Genomic DNA, 18,259 nt, shown 5'->3' with positions numbered 1-18,259 from the left:
GTGTTTATCACATATTTATTTTGATCTGTCTATTCTTTTTCTTCGTTATTTGACATTAGAGTTGCTTGTTGCTTGATTACATACAGATGTGTCCTGCTATATCTTTGCTGCGCACGCAGCAAATTGCGCCACGCAAAGTGGGAGCTGTGCACCCGCGAGCGGATACGCACCCTGCGTTCGCACCCGAGCCTCCTTAGGATTGCATGATGGGATCGCAGTGCGCACCACAGCGTACCGTAGCGTATGCTGCTGCGGTTAATTGCACGGCGCGATGCGTGCGCAAGTTTGTAGCGCGATCGGCAAAGATGTGGCAGGACACATCTGTACAATGTGAAAAGGTAATGACATTTTTTTTTAACACACAGACAAATCCTTAATTTCAATGTGATGACGTAACCAGAGCTACACTATAGTCCGTGTTTTAGCACCTCCAAAAAGTGTAATGATTGGGAAGCTAATAAATAGTTTTGAAAGAACCAATAATTACGTAATGACAGTATTGCCGCTAACACCTTCACTTTCTTTCCTGTTTCGTACAATTTCCAGACCCTATGATTTAAGATTCTTTGATCCCAAATCTCTAAAGAAACATTGTGTACTCCCCTCAGCAGCGCAGTCATTAGTACAAAGACTTGTTTTCCCATTGGAGCATGCATAGGATCTGTACTGTGCATGTGCCCATCTCAGTCTGCAACAACAGTCGCAGTAACCCCATAAGCCGCAGCATGGTTGGGTGCCGGGGTGGCGATGGTGTTGTCCCATTTTGTAGGAGTGACACAGCCAGGATCTTGCTCTTCCGACGCAGATTTCCTGGCCATGGCAAAGGAGTTCCGGCGGCCATTCTGCGTAAGCTTAGGCTTACTCAGATGGGCGTTGGCTGCCCAATGGTGTTCTGATGCTGTGTCTTCGAAGACAGCATTTGGATCTGCAATGCGGGCAGTGGCCATCCTCAGGTACCTCCTGCGGCATTACCATATTTTTGTTACTCTGATGTGTCTAAAGATGCTTCAGCGATGCAAACAGAGCACAACCCTGGATCAGACCCAATCCTGGTTCGCGGACAGGCTGACAATTAAAAGAAGGGGTGGCCACAAGCCAATCATGGCTCGCGGCCCGCCAGCCAATGAGAAGCTGCCAAGTGGCAGCTTCTCATTGGCTGCCGGGCCAGTGCCGGCTTTAAAATGCCGCCCCGCCTGCGGAAACATCTCTCTCCACTCGGTTGGGAACCATCGAGTGCTGCTCCTTAGCCGGCATCAGCGTGCAGCTCACATAGGTAAGCCTGGTCTTCAATCCCCCAGCATGACTAAGGCCACAGGGACAGTACAAGGCAGGGTGAGTACGTGCACTGCTTACCGCTCACTGCTGACACATGAAGGGGGGGGGGGAGTTGGAGATTGAAAGATCCATACCCCCACCTATAAATTCCCACTTCGAGCACTGGGGTAATCCAAAAGTGAGCACAACACAGTAATAACATGTTGCGGTAAAATAATGGGGATGTTCTGAGTGGGTTCTAGCAAATATGGGCAGAACCGCAAACTATACAGTATATGGGGCTAGGTACGTGATCCCGGCGCTGATAATGCTGGCGGTTTTAATCCCAGCAGCGCAATCCCGATGGTGGAAATCCTGACGCATGCAACCCTAAGTATTCTAACCCTTTCCCTAACATTCCCCCTAACCCACCCCTCCCGCAGCCTAACCCTAACCTTCCCCTCGAATCCTAACCCTAACTGTTCTCCCCTGCAGCCTAACCCTAGCCCTCCCCAAAGGCGTATTAAGAGAGTTAAGGGGGCCCGTGTTCACTCCCCATCCAGGGCCCCATCCTCCTTCCTCGGCAGCCAGCAGCAGACTGACGGCTGACCGCATCAGCAGTAGACTCTGGGCACCCATTATAAATATGCCCCTGGCCCTCCCCCTTGTACCTAACCCTAACCCCTAACCCTAATACTCACCATCGAGATCGCAGCCGTCGGGACTCCGGAGCTGGGAATCTCACTGCTGTCAGGATTCCGGCGCCGAGTTTCTGTCCGATGGCATTGAGTGCGCCGGGCTGCTGACTACATCCCAGTATATGTACTGTATAATGCCTGTTTAGTGCTAATATGCTACTAAAAGAAGCATTCCTAACACTGAGTGTCACTGGGCTTTTTATTGTGGTCAGAACAAGATTGCACACACAGGACATCAGCCAGTGCCATAACAGAGCTTTATTGCACCCTGTGCCACCCCTGACCCCTTTGTGTATGACATGACGCCATGGTGTTTTGCATAGGGGGCGGGGCCATCCAGCACTGCAGTGCTCGGAGAGTCTAGAAGGGCTTCTGTGCAGCTGTAGACACGGCAGGGTGCCTAACTGTGGCGCCTAAAAGACCCTACAGGCGGCACTGCTGCAGCGTTACTGGCTGCAGGGTGCCGTTCCAGGCACACTGCAAGTCAGCAGCAAGGGCCATGGGGCAGCGATGGTTCCACCCACGGAGCCCTGCGCACTGTGTGATGGCACCGGTTGCAAACCTCTAGTTCCAGCCCTGGCGTCAGCATTTATATTCCATCTGCGTTTACCAACATGTCCGATAGTGATCCATTTTTATGCGCCGCATGTTGCAGGATGCAGGGCTACCATTAGTGTATAGAAAAGAACAGTTAAGGTGAAACAAGTGAGACCCCTGAATATTTTTAAAAAAACATTTATCATGTCTCAAACTTGGGAGCTCTATTAAGAAGTGATGTTGCCCATAGCAACCAATCAGATTCCAGGTATTATTTTCTTTAAGGTGCTAGATAAATGAGAAGTAGAATCTGATTCTTTGCTACTTCTTGAATAGAACTCCCATCTTAGTAAATTACTAAATTTACCCCTTGGTGTCAGTTTTACTTTACCATAATGCGTATAATATCATAAACCTGGAGATTTTCTAAGTCGGAATTCTAAGTCAACCCTGAGTTGTATATTAATCGAATCCTGCTATAGGCCGGAGTTTTATTATACTGTATTTGCTCATCTCCACTTACTCAACACTAAGGGCAGGGCCGTAGCTAGGGTAGTGCGGCCGCTGCCATCGCATATTTCTGTCAAATTTCTGTTTATTATCATTTTCACTTGTAGCTTCCTTTTATTTCATCTCCTGCCCTCTCCTATCTCTTCCCTGGCCCTTGCCCAAGAGGCCATTCCCCATTTTTGGGTGCATTATGTCCCTTTGAAAAATGAGGGGGGCGCCAATGCTCTTTCTGGCACAGGGCACCAAAAAGTCTAGTTACGGCTCTGACTAAGGGGTCTATTTACTAAGATGCGGGTTTATAGAAGTGGAGATGTTGCTCATAGTAACCAATCAGATTCTACTTATCATGTATCTGGTACCTTCCAGAAGATAATAGCTAGAATCTGATTGGTTGCTATGGGCAACATCTCCACTTCTAAAAACCCGCACTTTATTAAATAAACCCCTCCTATTTGTCAGTCATTTGCAGAGGCACATATTGTCCTAATGAGAAAATCAGAATGGGATCGATGTCCTGTCTGCTTTCTACCTGTGCTCAGTTTCCGTTCACAATGGACACGAATTCATCAGGGATTTTAGCGATACAGTTAGCATTTGCACTCCTGTAGAGGCTATAGATGGTGGCTCTGCAGAGTCTGCACGGGTCCTCCGTGTGGGAGGGCTAGCTGCTATCCATGATTTAATCACCGACAACCTTTTGTACAGCGAGCCACATGTCAGTGACCTCCTGTGGCTAGTGGATGTGCCAGCCCATAACAATGACTAAGGATTCAAAACTTTAAAAAGTGCTGCGTCCAGCTGACAGTATTGAAAACTAATCCACAGTTACATCATTAGTGGGGTTTAAAAGGACACCAGTCTATCATGCTCAACCCTTGCTAGATCTCTTTTATGCCAGTGTAAAGGAAAGGCAGCCAAGAAATCCACAGGGGACTTTTCCAACCCCAGTTTTTAAACTTCTTCTGCCCAGAATGTTGCATGTGATGTGGTTAAAACTATGTGTGTGTGTAGGAGGCAGATTTCTGGACCAGAACATCTTACCTTACTTTGTTAGACGTGCTGAGTCGTGCGTGTGGCATGCCAATACATTCTACTAAATCAAATAAATAGAAATAACTAAATATATGGTCAATAAGAAAATATCAACATAGTGAAAATGTGACAATTATTTGTGTAAAAGCTTCAATGCCTTAAAAAGGTTCACCACGTAAATTGCTATTTTTTACCCCACTAGAACCTCCCGTGGGACCCCTACCGTTAGTTCAGATTAGTAGGATTGCACAAGTTACAATTACTAGAAACTTCTGCTGTTCACCATTGTAATCATGTATGAGCATTGCAGCCAACACCTTCCTATAAGGCTGTTTTGTTCTGATAATGAGCCAGCAGTCACTTTTAGTCCTGTGTTACATCCTCTCTCCTCTGATGCTCACAAATGATTGTGGAGTATGGAGAGCAGAAGTCGCCACAATTGCAGACAGATGAAGTAAACAAAAATCACTCACACAGAGGTACTACTGGTAATAAGGTCGGAAGTCTTTTGAAATCATGTAATGGGGAAAATGGTTTAAGGATTCACCAAGGGTCATATTCATCGAAATTCACCGTTAGTACACACAGAAGAACTGCATGTGCACAACTGGAGGGCGGAGGGGATACAGATCCATTCGGATCCCCCTTCACAAGCCAGACCTCCTTCCTATAGGAAGGAGCGGGGCTCTGGGAACCAACGCCATTTGAAGATGGTGTAGGTTCCATGTAGATGGTGTAGGTTCCATAAAGATGGTGTAGGTTCCATGTAGATGGTGTAGGTTCCATGAAGATGGTGTAGGTTCCATGTAGATGGTGTAGGTTCAATGAAGATGGTGTAGGTTCCATGAAGATGGCGAAGGTTTCATGAAGATGGTGTAGGTTCCATGAAGATGGCGAAGGTTTCATGAAGATGATGTAGGTTCCATGTAGATGGTGTAGGTTCCATGAAGATGGTGTAGGTTCCATAAAAATTGTGTAGGATCCATGTAAATGGTGTAGGTTCCATGTAGATGGTGTAGGTTCAATGAAGATGGTGTAGGTTCCATGAAGATGGCGAAGGTTTCATGAAGATGGTGTAGGTTCCATGTAAATGGTGTAGGTTCCATGAAGATGGTGTAGGTTCCATGAAAATGGTGTAGGTTCCATGTAGATGGTGTAGGTTCCATGTAGATGGTGTCGGTTCCATGAATATTGTGTAGGTTCCATGAAGATGGTGTAGGTTCCATGAAGATGGCGAAGGTTTCATGAAGATGGTGTAGGTTCCCAGAAGATGGTGTAGGTTCCATGAAGATGGTGTAGGTTCCATGAAGATGGCATAGGTTCCATGAAGATGGTGTAGGTTCCATAAATGAAGATCCCTATTCTACAGCGTGGGGATGGCGACCAGTATGGAAGTTTAAGGGTAAGCAGGAGATAGTTATAATATACATCCTTCTCCTACATTATTACTGTACCGAATAGCTCCGATACCTGGATTTTACAAATGTAAGTGAAAATGACTATTCACACTCCAGTTAGTGATAATGAATAGGCCCCTTAGTATAAAATAAAGGCAACAAAATCAAATATCTTTAAAGGTTCCTCTTCCAATACAGACTGTAATGTTTCATATTACAGGTGTGAACATTATGGGGGCTATACAGTTAAAGCCTAGGGAGGCGTAAATTGGAAATATATGCTTGGTGTCTATTGGACACTGAATTTTTACGATCACTCCATACAGCTGCGTAAGTAGTAACAGTATGGCTTAATATGAGCTGGAGCATAATGGTTTGTAAAATGAATAAGTAAAGGGGAAAATAAATTGAATTGGTAAAAGTTTAACAGAAAAAAGACCCCAGGGTTTATTTATTACTTATTAAATAATAATAACCCCTTTTTTCTGGCTTTATTGATGAAAAAAGGAATTATCAGTATTTTGTGCTACTTAACAGTAATAAGAGGGATAATGCAAATATATATATATATATTGGTTTCTGCTGCGTACCATCTATTTTCTCTTCTTTCCACCATCCCAAAAGCTTGCCATGTACAGTATGTGCAATTATCAGTTTTGCCCTGTGATGTAGCACACATCTCCTGTATATTAGACAACTTCCTTGGGCACAATCACCTGTAACTCGTCACACATCCTTGGACACACAGTCACTAATGTAGCTACTATTAGCGTATTGGAGAATAGCGGCCATTTTGACATTATCACTGTATTGCGCGCGCCCTCCCAGCCCAGCCTCAGGGAGTTTGATAGACTGCCCAGGGAGACAAGGATATTGCCCACTATATTTAAGTAGTTTCAGTAAGTATGGTTTACGCAAATTGCCTCCAACTCTGAATAAGGTCTATAGACCGCAAGAATTGTTTATGCTTGTGAAAAACTATTATACCAATGCTGACAGGCCTCCTTTTGGGCAAATACAAGTTTGTTAGAATAACTGCTTAAGGTGCCCACACACATACCGACTTTTCATCCAATTTGGCCGATTTCGACGAATCGTGACGACAGATCATGTAAAATATGGCCAAATCGTGAGTTTCTACTCTTGATCACGATGCCGATGCGCGTCCCCGCTCGTCGTACCTCGCATCTTCAGATCTTCCGTGCTGTAGGGCAGATTAGCCAATCTGGGATACAATGCACTGGCTGCAAGATAGATCTTAAGTCAGATTGGACATTTTTAACTCCAAATCGTGAGTACGACTGCCTGGGGAGAGTTCAGGGGAAATCGTGTACATCGGCTGATTGGGAGCAAGTCGGTCTGTGTGTGGGCACCTTTAGTTACGGCATACAGATATGTCCTAATATACGCCTAGCGTCTATACGCCATACGGCGTGAGACGAACACCTTGACTGAGCCGCTCCGAGCGCTGTAGCATACCGTCTTTTTCTTTATTTTTGCATCTTATTTGCATCGGCGATGTAATGAAGCAACGCTCAGTGTACCAGAGACTCTGAGCTGCGACTTTAACGGCGCAGGAATTTGTTTTAGACATGTACCAAGTCGCAGATGAAGCACAATAGAACTTGGCATGAGAAAAAGCTGCGTTTGCTTCATCAGAGCCCTTTTCACACAGATTCAGATGCAATCGCTCACATATGTACAAGTGTCGCACATCACATTGGTCAGTTCAATCTAGCAAAGTAGTTTTGTCACTTCCAGTTATTTTATGAATTTATTTATACAAATAAGACGCACATTTTGAGCAAGAAAGGCACTCAGGACCTCATTCAGAGTCGGTCGTTGCGGCTGCACGGTCGTACGCCACCGATGTTCGCTAAACTGCGCATGCATAAGGTTCACAATGCGTGTGCGCAAACTAGCTGCTACGATCAGAAGTTTCTCTCTCCTTGAACACAGCCAGGTCGGTAGTTGGAGTGACAGAATGAGGCGTTTGTGGGTGGTAACAGGGGAAGGTGCTTGAAAACGGGGGAGTGGAGATCCGAACACAGGCGTGCCTGACTATGCAAACGGCGTTTTATGGGAGTGCATAATTAACAAAGTAGTGTCATGGCACACGTGACATGGGTGGTTTGTACACTGACCTGATCGTAGTGCTTAAGAGAGGGTATGGTCAACCTTAAGCTCTACGACCAGTTCCGATGGTTACCGATGGTCTCGATTAATCCTTATATGGCCGGAGATGACGTGTAATGCGTACAAGAAGGGGGCGTATTTCTTTGTCTTACGGCCGCATCCTCCCCTTGGTCGGCCAGCTAACGATCCGATCTTAAGGACGCAACTTGCGAGTGCATCATTTGCATATCTGGCCCCTTTTCCCTTACGAAAATGCGGCCGCAACGACCGACTCTGAATGAGGTCCTCAGTGCGGCCGAGTCGTCTCGGACCCGGCGCATTGAGAGGGGCTGCTTGGCGCGACTGAAGCCACACCGTAAGATGTGTAATCTGTAAGTTTGCTGGCAAAGATGTTCCTGCAGAGGTTCACCCATGTCTGGTAAGAGGAGTTTGGTGGATTGGGGGTATTCTCTGAAAAAGTCACACAAGTTCATCTACAGTAGTTTTGCTTTAAAATGGATAAACTATTTCATTTTGCAGGATGTTATTATATAAATTAAAATGTAGTTCATCTATGGGGGGTGTGCCCTGTTTTCTGGGCAGGCTTTGCAGCCCTCTTCTGTCAGAGTTGCTGGAAAACTATTCTCCGTCCTATACTTTCATTGGGGCCTGTTTCTCACCATCCATTTGCACTTTTCCATGAAAGCCCACTTCAAGCTGCCCTTTGAGCAATGTAATAAATATATTGAAGCACACAAGTCACATAACTAATAAAGGAAGCCGTGATGCCACACTCAGTATTAATGAATGAGGATAAACCAAGCAGTGTTTTAGGCTAAATAAATATTGAACAGAATGAAAGTAGGTAGGGCTATTGTGTGATCTTATCATTGTGCCATCCCATCATTGTGTCTTATTGTGTCTTATTGTGTGATCTTATTATTGCGTCCATCGCGCACATTTTCTTGATGATCTGCAAACCTACAGTACATATATGTACTGTAGGCGCAGATTGATTTTATGTGGTTCTGGTCCTTGAAAAGTGCTGTGTTTAGCACTTGCAGTGCAGGATGTCAAAGTTGGTGACTCCTAAATGAACCTATTGAATATTAGTTTGACCATAACAAATATAAGGGGAAAATGTATCAGACCTTCTAAAGAGGACACGTGTTCCCCACAACCAATCAGCTGCTAACTATCATTTTATAGAATGTGCTAGATAAATGATAGCTGGAATTTAATTGGTTGCTATGGGCAATACCTCCACTTGTCTTCTTTAGAAGGTTTGGTACACCACCACCCCACAGATGACAGTTAGGGTGTTTTTGGGGGAGGTAACGGGAAGTGGCGGCAAAGAACGCAGTTCTAAATAAACAAATTGGAAGGGTAGTGAGCGCTCTATGGTATATAAATATAGTCTATTATCCTAAACTTTGTATGTAATTACTAATGAGTGTTAGGTTAATATAGCTGGTTTGTAAATTGATTATGTCAGTATTAACTCTGCTCGACAAAATCTTTAGGCTGGATGTTTGTAATGTGTACGGGGCTTTGAAGATTTGATAAGAGGAATCTGATCATATTAATTACATACAAAGTTTAGGATAATAGACTATATTTATATACCATAGAGCACTCACTACCCATCCAATGTGTTTATTTACTTTACTGTGGGAGGTTGGGACCCCTCCAAGGGTGAGCAGCTAATGGTAGATACAACACATACAAACAAGTGCGAATATACACATATGCCCCCAGATTTTTTGTGTATATATATATATATAATATATATATATGCAGTGCACATATACGTTTAATAACCATCCCCCCTGTTATAACTCTGAGAGCGCTTGCCAGTTTCTCCTATACAAGCAAGAATGCAGTTGTGTTACGACCGTTTCGGGGGCATGTCGCATCCTGCTTCCGCATTCCCGTACGCAAGAAATATGGCTCCGGTGTCTTAGTTCCCGCGACCATTCTGCAGGACCATATAGTTACTCAGGGCTGCTAACACTGAGTGGTCTGCAACTGATGCTGTGTCTCTGTATGCAGATGCATGGATAGGCAAAGCTGCAGGTGGGCACCTCAATACATTGCCCTGCCTCTGGCATATTTCCTCACAGCAGCTGCGTATGGGATCACAGCCACGATGGCATTAGTGTACAACTCTGCATCAGGTCTAATGTATCTTATCAAGGTGTTATTTAGATTTATCAAACAACAAGGGGTAAATTTACTAAAGTGAGAGTTTTTAGAAGTGAGTTTTAAAAGTGATGTTGCCCATAGCAACCAATCAGATTCTACTTAACATTTAACTAGCACCTTCTAGAAGATAATAGCTAGAATCTGATTGGTTGCTATGGGCAACATCACTTTTAAAACTCACTTGTAAAAACTCTCACTTTAGTAAATTTACCCCCCTATAGTAGGGACAGAGAATGCAATATGCTTCCTCGGAGAAGAGATAAAAGGTTGCATGTACTAAGGGGACAGTTACCGCGGTGATAATAACGTTCCTGCCTCGCCTATTATCATGTGGGAAGTATTTACCATGGTGGCGTATTTATAATGGGTGCAGGGTTGCAGGGCACATGAGCCCCTGGGTCCAGGGGGCCCACACCGCACACCCTGCACCCATATTATACTTACCTCTCCGGAGTCCCACGTCAGCGCCGGTCTCTGTGTGTGCTGTGGACATTTACCTGTTGTTTGTACAGGGAAGATGGCCGCCGTGGCCATTTTCCCGGTGACCTGCGCATGTGCTATAGACTCTGGGCACACTCTAGTGCCCAGAGTCCATAAGTACGGCGCTGGCCGCGCACTGCTCAGCACGCTGTTGGCCGCTGGACGGAGAGGAGGGGGCCCGTGACGGAAACTGCACACGGGCTCCCTCCTCTCTAGAAACGCCCCTGCCTACCCCTGTGACTGCTACCCTAGTAACCCCCCCCCCCCCCTGCCCTTGGTGTAAAAAAATAAAAAATAAAATACTTACCTGCACTGTGGGCTGAACGGTGACCTCCTCTGACCAGCGGATCAGCTGATGCTGCAGTCATCAGCTGATCCACCAGTAAGAGGAGGTCACCAATTGCTTTTTTTTTCACTATGGTTTTTTTTTTTTTACAGTGATCAGCTTTTGCTCTGTTTAGACCACAAAGCTGATCACAGGGGCAGGCTACAGGCTCTCCTCTGCCTGTCTGAGCAGAGCAGGAGTCTGGTAAACTGGGGAGAACCCTACCTAATGCTATCTCCAGGTGGCGTTGTTATCGCAGGGCTCTCCCCGGTATTTTTTTAACAACTCCCCTTGATACATTTCAAGCAAATTGCATTTCCCATTACAAGAATGGGAAATGCGATCTGCTTACTAAAAACAATGTGAATTAAAGAGCTTGGAGTCATTCATGTACAGATGTGTACACATACCTACCCTCAAATGGTGCCAAACTTAGCACTTATTGTAGCTGAGCCAGCATCCTGCCAATGACTTTTTCACAAAATATGCCTCACTTTGGGGAAAATTGACTCACAATAGTTATTACAACACAAAGAACTATATTGAATTTTTTTAGAAAAACCTATTATTAGGAGCTGATTCGGCAGCGTGCGCAATTGCGATCAGCCAGCATAAAGATGCTCTTTCTCATATCCGTCCAACCTCGCACTTCTGCGCATACCTGGGTACCATCGGCGCACATCAGCCCGTCACGCAGCATTTACACCAGGTCTGATCAACCGCAGAAAAGGCAAGTCTAATCGCACGCAGCGAGTACTGCGTAGGCCATCGCGGTGACTACTTTACGCACGCCCATGAAATGGCGAAACGGACAGACTTGCCTGTGTTTCTCCGTCCACTCCCCCGTCACCACCCTCACAGCCTGTCACTCACTCTGCGATGGATTCATTTGTGTGTGCGTAATCGCAGTGCGATCGTAGCACACCTGCAGTGCAGCTTACATGCATGCGCAGTGGCTAACAATCGCTCCATCTGCGTACGTAGTTGCATTTGCGATCACTGCTGAATTAGGACCATTACACTGTTGGTGCCTGAGATTACTGGTCAATGAGTTCTTATAAGAAAACAGTAATCCGTAGAATGATAGAATCACACATCTGCAGGAAAGTATTAATGACAGAAATGTCAGCATTACGATCATCATCATGTTATACAAGGCTATGGAGCTTATAAAATGTATGTTTGCATTAACAATAGTCCCTACTGATAATAATACTCTGTAACACATACTGTAAGCAGCGGATTCCCTGCTGAGGCTACACAATGGCGGAGCAACGCATGGTTAATTTCTAATCCTTTTACTGCTTACTTTAACACACTGCTACTTTAGACAGCAAGGGGTATATTTACTAAAGTGAGAGCTTTTAGAAGTGGAGGTGTTGCCCATAGCAACCAATCAGATTCTACTTAACATTTATCTAGCATTTTCTAGAAGATAATAGCTGGAATCTGATTGGTTGCTATGGGCAACATCTCCATTTCTAAAAACTCTCACTTTAGTAAATTTACTACCCAAGACTTCACTTTAGCTTAAAATAAAATAAATCCACAAGTTGTGCATTCAGTGCTAAGCCCCTCTGACATTTTTCAAAAGGCAGTACAAGCCAAGAAGTAACATGTTATATGAAATTTGATCTAACTAAACAATAAATGCAGCAGTACTCCCATAGACGTGCACAGGTGCGGAGTAAAGCTGGGTACACACTGGAGTGATGTCGGCATGATATGTTGCTTTCTGGCCGATTGAGAACGACATATTGGTGACATCGCTCAGTGTGTATGGCCAATATGCGCACTCCAGCAGCCACATGCAACAACATCCGGTCGGCCATGCTGCACGTCCAACCGGACCATATCACATGCAGCCCCATTGCAGGTAATGAAGGACGGAATGAGGTATCGTTCCGTCGTTCATTACCTTGTTCTGATGTGTACCCAAGATCCGATATGTCGGCCCGTCTTAACGGTGAGCGACCCCCTCCTTCCTCAGGACATAGACCAACCTTCTCTGGAACATACATGTTAAGCTTCTATGGTGAACCATCAATGGTTTGCACCCCTGGATGGCCACTGCTGCTAGGGGACTGCTGCTAGGGGACATGGTGGGCTGTGGGCCAGTCAGATTAGGGGTGGGGCTTAGCATCCGCCAGAGTTGGGCCAAACTTTGTGCCAATGAAAAAAGAAAATAAAAGCATTGGGTCCTACTCTGCAATCAATGTCAGAGAACCATTGGATCTCCGCCATTGATGGCAAAACCATCGACCATCAGTAGTTAACCATCAAGGTTTGTTAACTATGGATGGTCAATGTTCATCCCTACTACTTTCCCGGTGTCCGTCACTGTTGTTGTCTCCTATCCACATCTCACCCTGCTCTCAGGGAAGAGGGAGCCACTTTTTGAATCCTAGATGGCCGATGTGAAACTGCTCTATCCAGATATGCTGGTTTCACATTTGCCATATTCCATTCAGTGGTAGTCTCTTCCCTGGGAGCCAGCTGAGATGTGGTTGAGGATAAGCTTTAGGTATAGTTTGGGGTTGCCCAAGCGGTGTGCAAATGCCTATGTGTACTCTTCTCCTACTGAAAATACTGCTTCTGAACCATGTCATCACAGACTTCTTATCTGATAGTATATCAGTGAGGTTTCAGAATGCTGGTTAGTTACTGTATTCACTGATCAAATGCTAACATTGCTAACATTGGAGGTCCAAAAGTTCAGATAGGTGAGGTACAGTAATACAGTCCACAGGCAGCTACCACTAAAAGAACAGTCTTTCACTACACTAAGTTCTCAGATAAGGACCACTATTAGGGGTATATTTACTAAAGCTTTTAGAAGTGGAGATTTTGCCAATAGCAACCAATCAGATTTTAGCTTCTAGAAGGTGCTAGTTAAATGATAAGTAGAATGTGATTGGTTGCTATGGGCAACATCTCCGCTTCTAAAAACTCTCACTTTAGTAAATATATCCCTTAGAGAGATTTATCAAACCTTCTATAGATGACAAGTGGAGGTGTTAACCATAGCAACCAATCAGATTATAGCTATCATTTATCTAGTACAGTCTATCAAATGACAGCTCAAATCTGATTGGTTGCTACAGGAAACACCTCCATAACTCCTCTTTAGAAGATTTGATTAAGCTCTCCCTTAGTCAGTTCTCCCTATCTTTAGTCATGGCTGGTATGGCCCTATATTAATTAATCATCTGGTGAATTTGTAAATATAATATTGTGTGCAGATCATTTTAGATGTAGGTGGTCTTGTCTCATTAAACTTTTCAGGTATAGCTAATGATTGGAAAACAACACCTTCTGATGATTGTGCTAGCCACTGGAACCAAGCTCCCTAAAACTGTTAGCTTGGTTTCATTTTTTGCATATGAGAGAAAAGCTGGTGGGCAGATGTGCATGTAAGAAAGAGCTAGTGGGCAAAGGGGCATGTGAAGAAAAGTAGGTGGGAATCAGGGCATGTTATAGAAAACTGGTGGCAGTGTGGCATGTGAGAGACAGTATTTTGGGCAGAAGAGCATGTAAGGGAAAATATGGTATGCAGGGGACATGTAGAAAATATGGTAGGCACATGGGTATGTGAAGATGAAGCTGGTGGACAAAGGGCTACATGAGGGAAAAGCTGGTTGGTAAAGGAGCAGTTGTGAAAAATGTTGGTGGGCAGTGTAGGGCATATGAGAAAAATGCATATGGCAGCAGGAACATGTATTTAAGAATGAGTTAGTGGGCAGATTAACATGTGAGAAAAAGTTGAGGGGAGGGGTGATGTGAGGAAATAACTGGTGGGCTGAAGGGAATATGAGGAACAAGCTGTCAGGCAGAGGGCAATGTGAGTAAAAATCTGGCAAGCAGAGGGGAAAGTGATGGAAAAGCTGATTGACAGAGGGGCATGTGAAGAAAAAGCTGGATGGCAGATGGGAATGTAAGGAAATAGCTGGTGGGCAGAGGGGAATTTGAGGTAAGAGCTGGTGGGCAGATGGGTATATGATGGAAAGCTGGTGAGCAGAGGTGCATGTAAGGTAAAAGCTGGTGGGAAGAGAGGAATATGAGAAAAAAGCTAATGGGTAGAGAAGCAACTTCTCTGGTTTATGAATGACATTGTATACAGATATATCACAGTGCCTTTGGATAAGTGCATAATACATAGACAAGGGAATCAAACAAATCTAAAAACTTCCTTTGTTGGCTGTTTTGTCAAGATTTGTTTCACTTAGTTTTTTTCAAAATCCAACGTTTGCCCCGGCGCAGCAATGGAGACTGGACAGCATTCTTCATCAAGTGCACCTGGACGGTAACCTTGCCAACCAGACAGAAGAAAGTAAGAATTCCATTTCATGTTGTGTCTGTATGAATTGGAAACAAAGACATTGCCAGAATATTATTTTTTAAATGTTATTGGTAGGGGGCCCCACGAGTTACTTTGCCTGTTGCCCTTGCAAATTTTAAAGCTGTGTACACATTAAACAATTTCTCTTATATATGGTGAATTGGACCGACATATCGTTCGGATCGTCTAGTGCATGCATGTCAAACATGCGACCCAAATAGACATTTTATGCGGCCCAACAGTGTGTGCCCAAATACATGTATTATGCAGCCCAGTCACTCCTGAGCTGAGCTCTGATCGCAGCAGGGGTGACTGGGCCATATAATATATGTGTTTACTCTATTTAAAACTTGGAACGCTGGTCTCTGAAGCGATCAGAGACCTCTGATCACTTCAGAGGCCAGCCTTCCCAGTGACGCAGTTTGCGGGAGCACGGGTGATGTCATGATGTCACCCGCAAGCAATGAGAGGAGCCTGCCCTGTTGGATCTAGTTAGATCCAGTCAGCGGCAGAGTCTACGTGGCAGCGGTGCCCGGTGGCCAGCATGAAGAGAGGTAAGTAAGAGAGAGGTAAGTACTGCACAGGGGTGTGGGACCTGTTCTCTACTGGAAGGGGGCACTGCATGAGGGGCATTACTGGGGGCACTGCATAAGGGACATTACTGGGCGCACAACATAAGGGGCACTGTGTAAGGGGCTCTAATACATGGGGCATTGCGTAAGGGGCTCTAATACAGGGGATATTGCGTAAGGGGCTCTAATACAGGGGGCACTGCATAAGGGGCACTGCATAAAGGGCACTACTGGGGGCACTGCATAAGGGGCACTACTGGGGGCACTGCATAAGGGGCACTACTGGGGCACTTCATAAAGGGCACTACTGGGGGCACTGCATAAGGGGCACTACTGGGGGCACTGCATGAGGGTCACTACGTATGTGGCTCTAATACAGGGGCATTGCATAAGGGGCACTACTGGGGGCATTGCATAAGGCATTACTGGGGGCACTGCATAAGGGGCACTACTGGGGGCACTGCGTAAAGGGCTCTAAAACAGGGGGGCATTGCATAAGGGGCTCTTATAAAGGGGGCATTGCATAAGGGGCTCTTATAAAGGGGGCATTGCATAAGGGGCACAACTACAGTGGCATTGCATAAGAGGCTCTAATACAGGGGGCATGGCATAAGGGGCACTACTACGGGGGCACTGCATTGGTTTTTATTAATAATAACCCTTTCAAAATTGCATATAATTTTTTTTTTTGCGGCCCAAGGTCTTAGACCTTGAATGTTCAGCCGGTTGGTATTTTGAGTTTGACACGCCTGGTCTAGTGTGTATGTACTATGCGCACTTCTGCACTGCGACACTGGGGTTGTCCCATCAGACGATGGAGCGACCCTGCTGCTGATGCCAGGAAGGTGAATGGTGCAGGTGAACAATGCATCGGCCGGTCGGACCCCGAATGTGCAGTGTGTACCGACAGCCCAATATATCGTTACATCGGACCATCAGGTGTCGGAATGGCGGGTCGGGTAATGTGTACCTGGCATTAAAGGTTTACAGATTTGACTACAGCAAAGTGGACAAATAAATATCACCTGACAGCTGTAAAACTCTATTAGTCAAAGTTGGGTGCTACTGTATCCTAAGACAAGTCTAGTACTGTATGTCTTTAATTCACCCTAATTTTGAAAGCGCAATCAAATTTATTCGATTGTTAGTACTGTATCCGAAGGCAGATTTGTAACCTACTGTTCAACAAACTTGCACGTTGCGATACCTGGCTGAATATTTTTGAGCCTGGTGCAAATTCCACGTGACTGTGTGCAAACGCGATCGCTAAGTATTTTCCAGCACTGCAAGCGTCAAAGTGTTCTATATTTTATTTCTGTATACCCACAAATTATCTTCCATTAAGTTTAATACTGCAACATACATAAACAGGAAGAAATGTGCATTTAACGCTATTCAAAACAAACACCAATTACATAAGAAAAAAAAAAATACAACTGGACTCTGCCAGCTGTAATGCTTTCAGGTGGACAATGGAAGTAGGTGTAATGGAGAGGTTCTTCCTCAGGCGAGTGCATGAATAAATTGGAATACTGCATCGATCAATAGCATTAAGCCCCCTTTGCCCCTAGAAAATGTTCCCAATATAGAGTTAGATTGAATTTTAGAGATTAACTCCTTGGATTAACCCAGCCGGGTGTCCATCATTCCTGTGTTAAATGTGACACTTCAGAATTATAGAAATCATTGTAATTACTCTCCTGAGAATGGTCCAGTATAGCCGGCTGTTTTCTCGGTTGCAACGCCGGGAGTTTTTGACCGCTGAGACAAGTTTCGTCACGTGCAGTTTCTAAACTGTAAAAAAAAAAAAAAAACAAGCAAAGAAAGCCAACATAAAATGACACAAACACACTCTAAATTATGCTAATAGTAAAAAAAAAAATTGTTGCATAAAACTGAGTGTTGAGATCTGATGCAGAAACCGAAGTAACCCTGCCCTTTGCCAGCGTCCCAATTCCTTCCTTGCTGCTAGCTCCTCTTAAATTAATCTTTTTTGGCTCATTGAATTGTGGTCAAGGCCATTGTAATGTGAGCCCTCCCTCAGATTCGATTGGATAGAGGAGGCACTGAGAGGCCCCTTTTCACAGTGGACTAATTGCTTTAGACCACCAGTATTTTGAAGCTACAGATGTCATCCTTAATTTGCCTATAGAACACAATCGGCCCCATCTGTTGCATTTTTTTTTTTCAAGTCGCCTTCTCCCCCTGTCTGCAGGCCTAAATTGAAAACTCATCAAAAAGTAATACAAGACCAGTTTGGCTGGAAGGCCGCTGCTAAGGGAACGAAGGAGGGGCAGCCTTTAATAAGGGCCCCCTGCCACCTTTACACTTAGTCTAAAGCCCTAAGAATAGCTGAAGCAGGGGACGAAGGCTGGGGGTGGATTCTGGAAGAGCCAAAGAAAAGTTGGAAACTAAGGGACAGATGGGATAATTTGCGGTAGAATAATCTAATGTGTCACGGCTATGGGGAAGGCTGACTGTGTTTTATGCACTCACAACAATGTATATGATTTCTGCGTTTTTTTTTTTCTTTGTAAAACCAAAATAGTTCTGTTTCAGCTGTTTTGCTGCAATAGTTTTAGCTCTTCAGTGATTGGTTGTCTTTTACCTGTCTATCTGTGTAATAAGTGTGCCCAGTGGTGTCTTAGGTAATTTCCGCATTCAGCGCTTCTACAAAATTGTGCAAATGCCGCAGCCACTGAGATTTGTGCAGAGAAGCCATCGGCAGCGTCTCTGATCAGCCGCTTACGTACAAAGTCGCACATCGGCCTCACCATCGATGCTCTGAGCATCCC

This window comes from Taudactylus pleione, unplaced genomic scaffold, assembly GCF_031769625.1.
Source record: "Taudactylus pleione unplaced genomic scaffold, aTauple2 ptg000161l, whole genome shotgun sequence".
Taxonomy (NCBI): domain Eukaryota; kingdom Metazoa; phylum Chordata; class Amphibia; order Anura; family Myobatrachidae; genus Taudactylus; species Taudactylus pleione.
The sequence above is the reverse complement of the archived record's forward strand: the minus strand, read 5'-3'. Positions refer to the sequence as shown.